Source organism: Rhinopithecus bieti, unplaced genomic scaffold, assembly GCF_001698545.2.
Source record: "Rhinopithecus bieti isolate Rb0 unplaced genomic scaffold, ASM169854v2 scaffold_4553, whole genome shotgun sequence".
In the NCBI taxonomy this organism is placed as follows: domain Eukaryota; kingdom Metazoa; phylum Chordata; class Mammalia; order Primates; family Cercopithecidae; genus Rhinopithecus; species Rhinopithecus bieti.
In genome coordinates, this window is record NW_016804694.1 from 6,110,165 (window position 1) to 6,127,447 (window position 17,283).

The window sequence follows — 17,283 nt, forward strand, 5'->3', positions numbered from 1 at the left end:
TATGTCTTTTACATGTTAACTTATGACATAGAATTTGCCACCCACTTGAAAATTGTGGTTAAGAGAACTATGACAATTTTGAGGCCAAGGATGTTAAGATAAAATATTTAAAAGTTATAACTAAATGCTAGCTCTTAGCATCTGATTGAGGAAGACCTATTTTTGTTTAGTCCACTTTTATCCCACCACCAATGTTCTTTAAGTGAAGCTCAACATTTCCATACTGTAAGTGAACCCGTCCCAATCTGCTGCAGTTGCATAAGTTCAATAAATTGAGAAAGGATTGGGTTCAGTCACAAATGACTGAAAATCAAATAGCAGTGGCTTCAACACACAACTGTTTATTTTTAGTTATCATTTTAATTATGAAAATTCCCAAGCAGGCACAAAAGTATCTCACAAAAAAGAAATAATCGGCCAGGCACAGTGGCTCATGGCTGTAATTCCTGCACTTTGGGAGGCTGAGGCGGGCAGATCACCTGAGGTCAGGAGTTCGAAACCAGCCTGATAAACATGATGAAACCCCGTCTCTACTAGAAATACAAAAGATTAGCTGGGGGTGGTGGCGGGCGCCTGTAATCCCAGCTACTTAGGAGGCTGAGGCAGGAGAATCGCTTGAACCCCGGAGGTGAAAGTTGCAATGAGCCAAGATCGCACCACTGCACACCAGCCTGGGCAACAAGATAAAACTCAGACTCAAAAAAAATTTTTTTGAAGATAATCATACATCTATCCCCTATGTAGCGTCACTCAGTTACATTTATTCTTGCCTTCCCTTTTTTTTTTTATTGGCAATACCATTCCATAGGTTGTGCTGTTTACTTCACATACACTCACAGAAAATAATCTCTAGTGTCTAGATTCATGTTTCGGGCAACACAAGCTGACAGCATTACTCGGACATCTGGGATTGTAAAACCCAGCTGATGCCATCTGGGTATAAGTCCGAAAGGAAGTCTTACCTGATTCCACCAGAGAACATGATGGACAATATTCCTCACAGTATTGTTTGCAATATGGAGAAGTGAAGGTAAAACAGCACATGCACCCTGGGTTTGGAATGATACACTGTGGAATATGTACACAATGGAATAAGCACTGAAAAGTGGGCTGTGTATATGTACCCGGGAAGGAACAAAATGAATATATGAAAAAGGTCTATCACAATTTCTAATATGTAAGTTAAAATACAGTCACAGAAAGAAAAGCTGCATGCTTTACAAGAATATATTCAAATTTAAGGTTACATATCAAATGCATCAGAGTGGTTGCCTCGGAGGGGAAGGCAAGTGGAAACAGGGAATGAGGATTAAAAAAAAAAGAAAGCAAAAGTGGTGCCTCTCACAGATAGGTGATGGTCATGTGGCAGGAGCAGAGATATACATGAAGAGACTTCTGTTTGATGCCTGTATTAGTCCCTTTTCATACCGCTATGAAGAAATACCCGATACTGGGTAATTTATAAAGACAAAGAGGTTTGATGGACTCACAGTTCCACATAGCTAGGGAGGCCTCACAATCATGGCAGAAGGTGAATGAAGAGCAAAGGTACGTCTTACATGGTGGCAGAGAGCATGTGCAGGGGAACTGGACTTTATAAAACCATCAAATCTTATGAGACTTATTCATTATCAGGAGAACAGGGAGGAAAAACTCACCTCCATGATTCAATTACCTCCCTCCAGGTCCCTCCCACAACATGTGGTGATTATGGGAGCTACAATTCAAGATGAGACTTGGGTGGGGACACAACCAAACCACATCAATGCCCCTCTCCAGAAAGAGCAAAAGAAAATGGTACTCTCTCTGTTTTTTGTTTGTTTGTTTTTGGTTTTGGTTTTGGTTTGAGCCTGTTGCCCAGGCTGGATTGCAATGGCGCAATCTCGGCTCACCGCAACCTCTGCCTCCCAGATTCAAGCAATTCTCCTTCCTCAGCCTCCCGAGTAGCTGGTATTATAGGCATGTGCCACCACGCCCAGCTAATTTTGTATTTTTAGTAGAGATGGGGTTTCTCCATATTGGTCAGGCTGGTCTCGAAATCCTGATCTCAGGTGATCCACCCACCATGGCCTCCCAAAGTGCTGGGATTACCGGCGTGAACCACTGCGGCCGGCCAGAAAATGGTACTCTCTTTATGGTGGCCTTTTTCAGGGCTGGCATTCAGCTGCTATGCACTGGTACCCCAAATTGGTTGTTCATGGTGGACCCCCATTCTGAGTAGTCAATCCCAGCCTCGCTATGTTATCTGGTTCGAAAATGACTGTGCCTCTTCTTGCTTCACAGATGTGTGCTTCTCTTGCGTTCCCCAAAACATATATCTTTCTCCCACCATCAATTATTGTTAGTTCAACTTATTTTTCTCTTTTAGGCTATGAATCTCCTCACACATTAAACATACACAATTTTTGACCCCTGATGATCAGATTCCATTGAATGTTCTGGATCCCGTTTTAGGCTGCTGAATCCACTGCTCTTGTCATTTTAAGGCATCTGATTTTTTCTTTTACTTCTAGGACTTCCTCAGTTTCCAGTCTGCTGATTACAGCCTTTCTTAGTTTCAATTTTATCGTTTATTTTTAAGTCATTTCTCTCTCATTTAGGGTGGAAGGGGAGGAGGTTGAGAGGATACATCTGCCCTCTTGCTCAGTTGCCCCTGACACATTTCAGTTTAGAGGTTGAATTTAATTAAGCACAAGAGGAAATTGATAGGACTCTCGGGCAGACCACAGGCAACAAACAGGGAAAATGTGAGGTATCCTGGAGACCTGCTGAGGTGGGGCTGAGAGAACCACAGAGTGCTGGAGACGACCGCAGGCACAGCTGAAGATGCTGAGCTGGGTGTTGACCCGGATACAGAAACCCCCGCCCCAGGTCTTCCCAATGGCGAAAGGCAGGGCAGCGGAAGTAGATGTAAGAGGGCTCCGGGCAGGGGTGAGGGGTCACCACCGGGGAGATTAGGGGCTGAAAGTTCTCGCCAATAGGCTTAGCGCTGGCCTTTCCTCACGGGGAGGTGGGGCACAATGCTTAGAGTGGCTCCCAATAGCTGGGCAGGGGAAGAACTGGGATTCATCCTGCATCCGCGCTGTGGCTCACGCACCCAAGAGTCCTGGGGCAAGGCTGGGCTGATACAATCAGCAACCTCCGTCATTGCTGTCCTGAGATGTGGCAGGAGAAAAAAAGTCATGAATGCAGGTGATGCTTTCCCTGATCCTCTTTCCTGCCCCTTTGTCTCACCCTGTCCTTGTTACCTGTTCCTCCTCTTTCCCTCCTTTCTCCCTGTCACCTGCTTCCTTCACTGCCCCTTCCTGTCTCCTAAACCTTCTACCCAGGCACTCTCAGCTTTGTCCTCCTGGCCTTGTTCCTTTCAGGACAAAGACAGAGGCAGAGCCCTAGGATGGGACTCCTAGAAAGCCTCTGTCTTTTTCTAAGGTCTGTGTCTGCAGGAAGGCAGAGATTGCAAGGAAACACATATTTAAATTGGACTCAGTTGTCATTTTTCCTGCCTCTGTGATCTGTCTTCTTTTCCCTAGCCGTTTTTCTAGGAACAGCATCTGACTCCAGCTCCATTGCCCCCCAGACCAAACCCAGGCCCCACTCACCTGTGGCACCTGCAGGTCAGGAACACAAACAGGACTCACAGCATCAGGGCCTTGGCCAGGAGGAGTCCACACAGCACAGAGACCAGGAGTTTGGGGTCAGCTGAGCCAAGGCAGATGGGGCACTTGATTTCCTGCAGGGAGGAAGGAGAAAGGAGGATGGACTTGGGCCAGGATGTCACCTGCTGCTGCTGTGTCCGTTAGCCAGACCCCTTGTGGCTGGAGCTGCTTGTATAAGGGCTCACCCTGAACTCACTATGACACAGGGGCGTGGGGCAGGAGCCACAGAGGTCTCTGGGACTGAGAGGGGATCCGGTCAGAAGGAACCTCAAAGTCTTGAATGGAGGAAAAAGCTGGCCAGGGGAAGAACAAAGGATTGGAGTTCAGGGAAGGGGAGGGATAGAGCCAGGGGAGCAGGAACTCTCCCTAACTAGGTCGGGTAGAACAGGACTATCAGGAGCCTCCTAGGAATCAGAGCCAAGTGCATTTTTAAGACCAGCCAAGATATCACACCTGAAGGAATGAGGCCCAGACACTGCACAGGACCTGACTAGACCCTTAGCAGTGACGGAGCACAGACCTAGACCTCCTGTCTGCTGGTGCCAGGGGTCCTCCCAGGTCCCCTCTGTGTGGCACCTATTCCTGGCCTGCCTAGCTCTGATTCTGGGACTACCCTGTCCTAGCAAATCTGCTTTTCTCTTGTGGCCTCAGTAGCTTCCTGCTTCAGTATTACTTAATATTTGGTAAAGCTAGTGAGTTCTTTTTATTTTCACTTTTTCATGGTTGATTTAGCTAGTCATGCATCATCTTTTTTTCATTTAATTTCAGAGTAAACTTTTCAAGTTCTTTACAAAAGCAAACTGAAGTTGTGTTTGGGATTGCATTTAAAGACTTTTGAATTTGGGGGAAGTTGACCTCTTTACAATGTTATTGCCTCTTCCAAAATCATGGATTATTTCTATTTATTCAGATCACCAGTCATTTTTTAGCATTTTGTAGTTTTCTCCAAATAGGTCTGGCTTAAATTAATTCTTTCTAGAAACTTAATGATTTTGTCGCTGTAATGAAAACTATCTTAGGTTTCTAAATGATTATTTTTCATAGAGATCTACTTGTGATGTATGTCGGTTGATTTTGTCTCTGGCAACCTTGCTAAATTCTCTTGTGAGATTTAATCATTTGTTGTTTCTCATTCTTTTTCTTCTTCTGGGTAGATAATACCATCATCTGCAAGTCATGATGGTTTTTTCTCTTCTTGTCTAATCTTCTTTATTGTAACTTGTTTTCCTTTCCTTCAAGCATTGATCAGAACCTCTAATATTATAGAAGACATTAATGGTAGCTGCAGAAATCCTGAATTTGTTTGTTTATGCTTTCTTCACTAAATAATGTTTATTGTAATCATTGGTGTACAATCTTTACCAAGTTATCTGTTCTTATTTCCATTTTATTAAGAGCTTTTTCATATAACATAAATGTGCTCAAGGTTCCCAAATGCTTTTTGTGCAGCAGATGACTTTTTTCCCTGTAGTTTATGAATTTGTTTCACTTATATTAATAGATTTTTCTGAAGTTGAACAATCCTTTCTGTTTTGTGATAAAACTGTACTCGATCATAATACAGTCTTCTTTTTGATGCACTCTTGAATTCAGTTAGCTAATGGTAATTTGGGAATTGACTCCACGTGCGTCAGAGAAATAAACCTGTAATTTAGTATTTTTATTTCCCCCAACTGGTTTTGTGATTTTGATGACACTAGCCCCTTCAAATAACCTGGGCTGTTCTTGCTTCTTTTCTATTTTCTGCAACATCTTGTATGAAATATAAATCAAATGTTTCTTAAACGACTGAGTTACCTATAAAACCATGTGAGTCTTGAATTTTCTGTGAGGGTGGGGCTCATCTACCATTTCAGTTTTCCTATTTATTAATCTATTGAAATTTGTTTCTTCTTGCGTTAACCTTTGCAGTTCATATTTTTTAAGGAATTTGTGCACTTCTAAGGTTTAAAACAACAAGGTTTTGTTCAGGATTTATTTATTTTCACATCTCTATAGAATGAGTGCATGGTCATTTTCTTCTTTTTCTTCAATTTGTTGTTATCATCTTCTTTTATCTTCATATGTCTTGACAAGAATATGGCTATCTTTTTAAACTTTCAAAGAATGAATTATGACTTACCTTGATCTTCATTTTCAATCATTCAATTTATTTCAGCCCTTACCGTGATTGTTTCCCTCCTTTATGATTCTTTGGGCTTGCCCTGGTGCTCACATTCCATCTTCCTAAGATGCTTCCTTAGCTCATTGATTTGAAAGCTTTCATGTTTTCCAACAAATATATTCAAAGCTGCTAATTGATCTCCAATGTTAACTATGCCCCATACTTTTTGATATGTAGTGGTCATATTATCAAAATATATTTTATTACATACTTAATAATTCACATATGAATATATTAATAATTAGTTTTAGAAGTGCTATTTTATCTTTACTTCTCTTATGCATTCTTAATGTTATTGCATTGGGTTTGGAGAATGTATTCGGTGTCATACTGATTCTTTGGAATTTCTTCATGCTGCTTATATGTCCTCATACAAGGTGTCTTTTTGTAAATACATTCCTTGTATTTGAAAGAATGTATACTATCTTTTTAATTATGTATAGGGTTATAAACATATGTATATCTACTTATACATGGTTTATATAATATATATTATGAATACTGTATTTTATAAAACATACATAATACATTTATATAGTTTAGAACAGTTTCAATCTGAAACTACGTATTTATATATTTGAAAATATTGTTTATTTAAAAGTATAATTTATTACATATTCATCCTATGTTCTTATACATATCTTATAATATATATAACACATTTATAAATATTATATGATGGCATAGTACCTGGAATTTAGTAGTTATTTGGCTTAGAACTTAGATCCCTCTATTTAGTTTTGGTCTGATTGGTCTTTGTTCCTCTGAGAGGTATGTGAGCCTCCAACTACAATAGCTAATATTTACTTCTCCTTGCATTTCTGATAGTGTTGTTTCATGTATTTCATGGCCAAAATTTAGGCACACATGCTTATGATGGCTCTATTTTCACATTCAAGCACATCTTTCATCAGTATATATAATGTATCTTTGTCTATTTTATAGACAAATTTATAGACATGATATTTTACCTTAAATTCTATTTTGTTCGATATTAAGAGTACCGAACAGTTTATTTTGTTTCCTAATAGTCAAATATAGTTTTCTAACTTTTGAACTTTTAAGATCTTTTGTAAGTGTATCTATCTCTTATAGGTAATATAACATTGGAATTTTTAAAACTCAGAGTGTCTCTGTCCTTATTTTGTGAATTTAATCCACTTAAATTTATTGGAATTGCATTTATGTTAGGACTTAACTCTACCTTTTTATTTTATATTTCCATTTACTGTGCTTTATTTTTTTAAATTCATGTCTAACTTTCCTTTACCTAGAGTTTTATTTTGCTGGATGAAAGGGTATACATTCTCTTGATGTAACCTGAAGACTCATATCTACGTGATTTAGTACGATTGCTACATTGAGCTTGTCTCATGAGACAAGTACCCAACCATCCTTTCATGGGCTTCTAGTGTCTCCTTGTAGTGTCTCCTTTTCACCCTCTGTTGGTACTGTCTAGAACAAGGGTCCCCAGCCCCTGAGCCACAGACTGTACCAGTTCCTAGCCTGTTACAAATAGGGCCACACAGCAGGAGCTGAGTGGTGCGCAAGCGAGAGAAACTTCATCTGTATTTACAGCTTCTCCCCATCACTCGCATCACCGCCTGATCTCCACCACTTCTCATACTAGCACAAACCCTATTGTGAACTGCATATACCAGGGATCTAGTTTGCATGCGCCTTATGAAAATGGAACACTTGATGATCTGTCACTGTCTCCCATCACCCCCAGATGGGACCGTCTAATTGCAGGAAAACAAGCTCAGGGCTCCCACAGATTCTACATTGTGATGAGTTGTATAATTACTTTATTATATATTATGATGTAATAATAGAAATGAAGTGCATAATAACAATAATACACATGAATCCTGAAGTCATCCCCCTGTCCTAGTCATAGAGAACTTGTCTTCCATGAAACCAGTCCCTGGTGCCATAAAGGTTTGGGATCACTGGTCTAGAATGTTATTTTTCAATGATCCTGAATGTATTTTCTCTTATTCTTCATTTTGCTTCTACCTGCATTTTATATGAATCAAAAAATATAAAAATAAACATTCCCAAGATGCTGGGCACACTTACTCCCTCACCTCTTGCAGCATCTCCAGGGTTTGTTTTTCATCCTCACTGAGACCTTCCTCCAGGAGTGTTTTCAATGGGGATCTTTGCATGTGGCAAACCTTCTGAGGCCTTGAGAATCCAGAGGTTTTATGATTTCACATTGGAGTGACAATTTGGCTGAATACAAAACACTGGATACAACGTTTTTCTTTAGTACTTTAGAAATATTACTCAATTGTCTTCTTACCTCTAGTATTCCTCTTAAGAACTCAGAGGGAAATCTAATCTTGTTGCCTTGTAGGTGATCTGAAAGCCTTCAGACTTTTCCCTGTTTTTGATGTTCTTCCCTTTTACATATGGGACTAGAGGTGTTTTTTGTGTGTTTGCTGTTTTCCCCTCTTTGGCAATTTATGAATCTTTTCAATGTGAGGTCTTTCCTTCTTCTATAGTTTTGAAAAGCTTCCCTATATTCTTTCTTCAAATATTTCCTTCTTTCGTCCTTTATCTCTCACAGGGGTTATTGATACCAATACATTAGTACATCTACTCTTCTCCTTCATGTCTCCTAACTTCTCTATGACTCTTAAATCTCCAGTTCTTTCCAGGACTTTCCATGAGAATTCCTCACTCCTCTTCCTGCTCACTGTCCAGCCACAGCCATCCTTCATCACATACGTTACAGTGTATAATATTTTTCACAACTATGATTACCATTTGGCTCCTTTTTTCAATGGATCTTCCTTATGATCCAAGTTAGAAATGCAAAATGCTTGTTCTGCAGTGCCACAACAAATGGCATTCGAACATTAATTTTCTCAAAAAGGTAATTTTTATTTTCTGCAGAAAGGGCGGGCACTTCTTGCAGATGAAACAACAGCAAGAGCATACCTGGACAGGGGAGGGGCAGGAGTTCTTATTCCTGATGCAGGTAGCCCCTACTGCTATGTCATTCCCCTAGTGGTTAGGGTTGGACCGCACCCTCTAAGCTAATTCCGATTGCCTATGGAGAGGGGAGGGGTATAAGCCAGAGTGGTGGGGTGAGTAGTTTGGCAGGAAGGATGGTTAGGGACAGGTAAGTAAAGGTGACTTAGATCAGAACAGGTAACAGCGATGAGTCAGGATGGAGCAGGTGACCAGAGGTGACTCAAGTCAAAGTAAGTGACCAGGAGGAGTCAGGCTGGAGCAGGTGACCAGGGGAACAGATGTGAACTATAGAGTTAGGATTGGCGGGAAAGTTCTTTACTGAAACTAGAAGCAAGGGGCCGAAAAGAACCAGGAAGTTAAACTTTAAAATGGAGAACCAAAGAATAAGAGAGCTGACCATGCTGACATACTGATTCTTATAACAGAAACTTGGGGTTCACTATATTTATCAATACACATAGTTCATGTCTCCCCTCACCCCTTTAGCCAGACTGATCACAGGTACTTAAGTTCCTGTGGGATGGGCAGTGCCCATAGTTCTGCTTCATGGGTTTCTATTGTTGGGTGTGTTGCCATTCTTTTAAGGTAGTGCTTCTACTAAGAAGCCTAGTTATTTTGGCTTGTGAATTCAGATTCACCTAGGCATATTAGATATTAGTCTGGTAATGGGGAAGAATAGAGGCTAAATCCTCTGCCTGTTGAGGGTTAAAAGTGAGAGGGGAAGAGCCCTAGAGCAGCAGTCCCCAACCTTTTTTGGGGACCTGTTTTGTGGAAGACAATTTTTCCACTGACCAGAATGTGAGGGGCGGTTTCAGAATGATTGGAGCACATTGTATTTATAGTGCACTTTCTTTCTATTATTATTGCATTGTAATAGTAGTGACAGATCATTAGCCATTCAATTATCATAAGGATCATGCAACCTAGAATGTTCGCATGCACAGTTCACAACAGGGGTTGTGCTACTATGAGAATCTAATGCTGCCACTTATCTGACAGGAGGCGGAGCTCAGGTGGTAATGCAAGCTATGAAAAGAGGCTGTAATTCAGATGAATTTCACTGGCTTGCCACTCACCTCCTGCTCTGCAGCTCAGTCTCTGACAGGCTTGGGGACCACTGCCCTAGAGCACAAGACCCCAGGGACCCCCATTAGCTGCCATGCTTATCCTCTGGTTAGTGCTTCACCTTCAAACTCCCTGAGAGATAGTCTGTTTATAATCCACCCACACTGGAGTTTGCAGGAGGAGAGGGCTAGGGAGCAAATGCTCTGGCAGTTGGTTGTCTATTTTCATCAGTCGCTCATGGCTTTGCCCCATGGTCCCCTAGAGTACCTGTGACCTAGTCTATTGCAGCCTATTCCTACAGTGAAGGGGAGGCCGTGATGGCCTCAAAACCCATGACTACAAGGATAGAAGCAGAATTTAAGAGCATTCCTCTCATCTTTCTCTGGCTGACATCTCCAGCCACCATCTGCCCCAGGCTGCAGTCACTCTATTCACACTCACCCTTCAACACACCAACACAGCCTCCAGTTTCCACATTTTCTGGGTTCCATTTTGTCTCATTGCAGAAATCCATGTTCAACTGTCTTTTCCATGGTTCCTCCACAATTAACAACCTACATCCTCTTCCCCTTTCCTCTCTACCAAACTTGGAGTCATGGCCTGGGGGCTCCACAGCTGTAACCTATGCCCCAACCTACCAGAGAAGGATCCTTGGGTGCCCTGGACCTGATTTCAGAGTTCAGAAACTAATCAGGCCCTCCCTTCCCAAGACCTCCCTCCCAGTGTTAAAACGTGAACTGAGGTGTGAGATCTCCATACCCAGCTAAAGTTAAGTCTGGCACTGTCCTCTCCATGTTGGCGGGAGGCCAGGGGCAGGAGGACACGTGTGCGAGGTGTTCCATGTGGACTCCCCTCTGGGGACACCCGCCCATCATCGCGAGAACATGGCGATCTTCTGATCACATCAGATAGTGCATATTTCTCTCTCTGGGAGTCAGTGGGCCCTGAAGGTAGCTTCCCACTGGCCCAGACCCCAAGAGATCAATCCTCAGAGGTAGTCGTCCCTGGTTTCCCCTTCCCTGAATCTGAGGCTCCCAAGCTGCCTGGTGACCCCTCTAATCTCCCCACACCGAGGCCTCCAACCTACTTGTGCTTTTTGGGAGCCAGAGGAGGGTCCACATAGGAGACGTTGGGGCTAAAGAAAAAAGACAGCAAACAATGACTCTCTAGGAGCCCAGAAGACGGCAGGGTCTACCCCATACATGAGAGGAGGTAGGGACCCAGAGCCAGACCCTCAGGATGTCTTAGGCCAGGAGTGTCCTATACCTAAGATCTGCGTGACAGAGCTGTTGGTGTGTGTGTGTGAAAAGAAGAGTTGTGGTTGTGCCTGTGTAAGACAAAGAAAGATGCAGAATGACAGAGAGACTGTGTCTCTGTCCAGGGATCTCTGGGGGTATCTTCCCAACAGTTGAGGCCAGGATGTGCCGAGTGAAGGAGAGTTGAGAGTCCATGACTGGGGACAGGATCTTTGCTCCCCTTGGACCAGAGCAGAAGACCTGGCAGGATGGGGATGATGGAGGCATGGGAGTGGGTGCATGACATTTCCTTCAGGTCCCTGGGACGGAGGTGGGGCACAGAGTTATTTCCTCAAGAAAAGAGCTCGCTTGGAAACACCTCCAGGCTGACATCTCTAAGAAAAGTGATGAAGTTTTTGGAAGTGTTGTAGATTTCACACCAGTAGGATCCCGAGTCCTCCTTCAGCTGAATCATGGTGATTTTGAAGAAGCTAGCATTGGGCTTGTCCAAGATTGTGTAACGAGACTTCTGGACTGCTGTCCGTGGCTTGGAGCTAGTGACCAGTAAGGAACACAGATTTGGAGATGTCTCCTGACACCAGGATTTGGGCTAATAGGACCCACTCTTGGGTGAGTACTGGCATTGCAGGAAAAGGGTCTGTCTTGAGTGTTTGTGAATTTCTTCAGGCACGGCGCCCTTTACCCAGGAACCTGCAGAAGGAGACCTAGGTCAGAGCTCTGGAGGGATCCAACCTCTCCCATCACAGGCTGGGGAAGGGGAGAGGGAACTACTTCTGATGCTCACACCTAGAAGAGGGCCCCTAAATTCTTTCCTGTGGTCACAGAGCCACGCTGCTCCCTGCCCCACTCATTCTTCATTCCACTCCTTACACCCCCTGCCCTCTTTCCCTCCATGTCACCTGAGGCCAGGAGCAGCAGCAGCACAGGCGGGAGTAGCAGGTGTGGACTGCCCCCAGGACATCCCAGCCCAAATCTGTTTCTGATAGTGGAGAGGAGAAAAAGGGGAGTCCTCTCAGGAGAAGGAGCCAGACACTGAGCCTGATTCTGCCCCAGGTTCCCAGTGTCTCTCAGCTGGGAAAACTGAGGAAGGTCAGTGCCTTGCTGGGGAATTGGTCGGCCTGGGAGGGTGGGCTCTGCAGACCAGGGGAGGAGGGCAACCAGGCCTTGACAGGGACCACCAGCTACAGGGTCTGTCTCTGGGCCTGGTCACCTCAGCCCTGCTGCGTTGCTCTGCCACCTTTCGCTGAACTTCTCCCCGTGTCTGCTGCTTTACTCCTTCCAGCCCATCATACTGCTTCTCTGTTGCGGGGGGAAGCTCTCAGCATGGCCAAGCATAAAGCTGGCAAATGAAACTGGGGTCATCCCTCTTTCTTTCTCTCTATGCACTTCCTATAAGTGGTCAGGGCCCTGGGAGGCATGACCAGACTCCTGAGTCCTTCTGGTTTCAGCCATGGTGGGTCGATGATGAGTTTTGACCCTGGGACATTTTGTAGAGGGCAGATTTTAATCCCAGGAATTATAAGATGTTCCCTAGAAATGGTGGGGCCAGGAGAGCAGGGAGGAAAGAGAGTGCTTGTCAGGGATATTTGGAGGGGAAGGCAGGCAAGAGTGGATCAGTTATGGGAGCTTGGGATCATCTCAACCAGTGCTTATTTCATCCACATGAGTGGATGAAAGAGGAGAAATGAAAAACCCTGTCATTTCAACATGTCTATAAAACATGTAGAGGAGGATAATGGTCAAAGTGAGAGCTATCTAGCAACAAAATCAAGTGGTACTGGGTTACTACACAGTTTGTAAAATAAATTGCTAGTCCATGCTGATGTAAGTAAATGGCTGAATAAAGAACTGGGAGAGAATAGACAAATATCCCATGCATAAGGATTCTGCCGTGTTCAGAATGTTGGTGTTCCCCCTCTTCGTATGTTCAAACTTAATTTCCATGTAATAGCAGTAAGAGGTGGGACCTTGTGGGAAATTCTTAAGTCATGAGGGCGTCACCCTCAAGAGTGCAATTAATGTCCTTATACCAGAGATTGCAGGAAGAAGATTTGCCCTGTCTGCCATGTGAGGACAGTGTTCATACCTTCAGCCAACTGAGGATACGCAAGAAAGTGCCACCTTGGAAGCAGAGAGCAGCCCTCAGCAGATAACAAATCCACTGACACGTTGATCTTTGACTTCCCAGCCCCCAGAACTTTGAGAAAGAGATTTCTATTATGTATAAAGTCCCCAGTCTAAGGCATCTTCTCATAGCAGCCTGAAGGAACTGAGAGAGATTGCAAACAACTCTTATAGGTTCTGCTCTCAAGGGGGAGCGTAAATTACCACTGCTAAAGCGTGGGCTGTGCAGGTGACTTTCCTCCAGAGAACAGCATGGGGAAGGAGGAGAAGGGAGAAACCTCACACTTACTGTGGCAGCCAGGCAACCAAGATGCAGAACCACAGGGATAACTCTGGTTGTTAGAATGTGTCATTGACTTGATGTGATGACAGGGCAATTAGCTGTGCAGACTCCTTCCCCAAAGCCACTAGCCCCAGGAGAAAAACATCAAACAAATTCCACATGAGGGACATTCTACAAAATACCTGAGCAGCATTCCTCTAAACTGTTAAGGCCATCAAAACTAAGAAATAATTCTCAGAAACTGCCCTCCAGAAACCTGCCCGGATTAAGAGGAGCCTAAGCCAGACATGAAGACTGAAAGCAATGTGGGTGTCCTAGGTGGGATCCTGGAGCACAGAAAGTAACATGAGGTAAAAGCCCCAGGGAAATCTGAATAAGTAAGGACTTCAATTAATAAAATCTACCACAGAAACAGAGTAGAATAGCATTAGCAGAGGCTGGGGATTGGACAGACTGGGTAGGTATTTTTGAAGAAACACAAGTTAGACAGAAAAAATAAGTTAAAGAGATCTATGGTACTGTATGGTGACTGGAGTTTATAACTATGAATTATACACTTGAAAATGACAAAGAGAATAGATTTTTAAAAAAACATGAAATAGAAACTAACTTTATTTCTCTGGAAGAAGCAGGTACCAAATACTGGGGCAGCAACTTTGCTGATGGAGGCTGATGGGAAAACATGGAACTGCACAGGGAAAGAGTTGGGTCTAAGTGGAGACACTAATGTCCCTCCAGCGAGGCTGCCCCTTTGTCTCCTTCCAGCCCTGGAGCCTTAGGTCCTGTTCCCTGCCAGAGAATGGTCTGGCACCCTTTCTCTGCTTCCTGAGCCACCTCAGGCTATTTCCAGGCACAAGATCCCAAGACCAGACAAGTTCCATATGAGTTCGTGGTGTGGCCACAAGTCACATTGTGCCTGACACCCCAACTGCCTTCCAGGTGGAGAAGTTGATCTTGGGCTCTTAGATGAAGATCCTAAGAAGGCAGAGGAAGTTTTGCCTCCCTGACAGTGCCCATCATCCATCCAAATGACCTGCACTGGCAGGCCGAAGACAAGACCCTTGTGGAGGAGACTCGGGGTAAAGGGCAATGGGACTGAGGCACTAAAAACATAGAAACTGTTTCCTTGAGAATAAATATTTAAAATGTGTTTTTTTCTCTTTCATACAAAAAACTGCTTTAAATAAGTGGAAACTATCAGCCAAAATACTTAGGTGTCAAAGCATATTGTACTATAAGATGTTTAATCTGTATCAATAAGAAGCTAAATTTGTAATGAGGAACTGAACACTTTGTTAGCTGACCAGTTTTACTGAAGCAAAAGTCTGTGAAGAAGCATCATCCTACATAATTTTCTGTGATAGTGGAAATGTTCTCTCTCCCTGTCAATCATCGTAGCCAGTAGCCATGTGTGATTGTTGAGCACATGTCATGTGGCAAGTGTGACTGAGGGACTGAATGTTTCTTATTCAACTCTGATTAATTTACTCTTTACTTTTTACTTTTTTTTTGTAATTAAGACATGATTATTGTACATATTTATGGAGTACGTAGTGATGTTTTGATACATACAATGTAGCATGATCAGATCAGGTTAATTAGCACATTCATCATCTCAAACATTTATCATTTCTTTGTGTTAAGAACATTCAATATTTTCTCTCTAGCTATTTTAAAATATATATGATTGTAACTATAGTCATTCAACAGTGGTATAGAACACTAGACCTTATTCTTCCTCTCTAGATGTAATTTTGTATCCTTTAACAAATCTCTGCCTAACCCCTTACCCTTTTCCTCACCATTCTCAGCCTCTAGTAACCTCTATTCTACTCTTTACTGCAAGAAATCAGCATTTTTAGTTTTCACATGTGAGTGACAACATGCTGCATTTTACTTTCTGTTCCTCCCTATTTCATTTAACATAATGCCTTCCAGGCTATCCATATTACTGCAAATGACGGATTTTATTCTTTTATGGCTGAATAGTATTTCATTGCACATTTATGCCACATTTTGTTTATCCATTCGTTTTTCATTTGGGTTGATTCCCTATCTTGGCTATTGTGACTAGTCCTGCAATAAACGTGGTGGTGCAGATATTGCTGATTTCCCTTCCTTTGAGTACATACTCAGTAGTGGGAATGCTAGATCATATGGTAGTTCCATTTGTAGATTTTTGTGTTACCTCCATACTGTTATCCACAGAGTCTGTACTAGTATACATTCCAATCAACAGTGTATAAAGAGTTCCTTTTCTCCACATTCTTGTTAGCATTTGTTATTTTAAAAATTTTTTTTTTTTTTTTTTTTTTTTTTTTTTTTGATAATAGCCATTCTAACCTGACAGAGAAGATATCATATTATGGTTATGATTTGCATTTCCCTAATGATTAGTGATGTCAAGTCATTTTTTGTTTATTTATCGACCATCTGTATGTCTTCTTTTAAGAAATGTCTGTTCAGAGTGGCAAGTTGGATAAAGAAGCAAGACCCACTGTATGCTGTCTTTAAGAGACCCATCTCACATGCAGTGATACCCATAGGCTCAAAGTAAAGAGATGGAGAAAAATCTATGAAGCAAATGGAAAACAAAAAAGCAGTGGTTGCTATTCTAATTTCAGACAAAAGAGACTTTAAACCAACAACAATCAAAAACGACAAAAATGGCCATTACCTAATGGTAAAGGGTTCAGTTCCAGAAGAAGACCTAACCACCCTAAATATGTATGTGGCCAACACAGGAGCACCCAGATTCTTAAGAGAAGTTCTTAGAGACCTATAAGCAGATTTAGATAACCACACAGTAATAGTGGGAGACTTAAACACCCTCCTGACAGTATTAGACAGATTATTGAGGCAGAAAACTAACAAAGATATTTGAGACCTGAATTTAACATTTGATCAAATGGACCTAACATATATACAGAACTCTCTACCTCAAAACAACACAGTATACATTCTTCTCATCTGCCCATGGTGCATATTCTAAAACTGACCACACAATTCAACTTAAAACAATTATCAGCAAATTCAAAAAAACTGAAATTATAACAACTATACTCTCAGACCACAGGGCAATAAAAATAGAAATCAGTACTAATAACATCATTCAAAACCATACAATTTCATGGAAATTCAACAACCTGCTCTTGAATGACTTTTGGGTAATCAATGAAATTGATGCAGAAATCAGGGACGTCTTTAAATCTAATGATAACAAAGATATACCAGAATTGCTGATATGTTAAACCAGCTAAAGCGTTGTTAAGAAAGAAGTTTATAGTGCTAAACACCAACATCAAAAAGTTAGAAGGATCTCAAATTAACAACCTAACATCACACCTAGAGACACTAGAAAAATAAAAGCAAACCATCCCCAAAGATAGCAGAAGACAAGAAATAACCAAAATCAGAGCTGAACTGAAGGAAATTGAGATGCAAAAGACCATATAAAAGATGAACAAATCTGTCATTTGCAGTAATATGGATGAGCCTGGAAGGCATTATGTTAAATGAAATAGGGAGGAACAGAAAGTAAAATGCAGCATGTTGTCACTCACATGTGAAAGCTAAAAATGCTGATTTCTTGGAGTAAAGAGTAGAATAGAGGTTACTAGAGGCTGAAAATGGTGATGAAAAGGGTAAGGAGGTTAGGCAGAGATTTGTTAAAGGATACAAGAAGTTGGTTTTTGAAACAATAATTAAGATTGGTAGACCACTAGCTAGACTAATAAAGAAAAAAGAGAG

General features: G+C 42.2%; 1 protein-coding gene and 1 pseudogene across 1 annotated transcript in view; one reads left to right on the forward strand and one right to left on the reverse strand.

Annotated features, from left to right (window-relative positions):
* Positions 1–17,283, forward strand: part of LOC108528302 (trem-like transcript 4 protein) — a 108,025-nt gene that overhangs the window by 58,375 nt on the left and 32,367 nt on the right.
* Positions 2,552–13,644, reverse strand: LOC108528387 (trem-like transcript 4 protein; annotated as a pseudogene).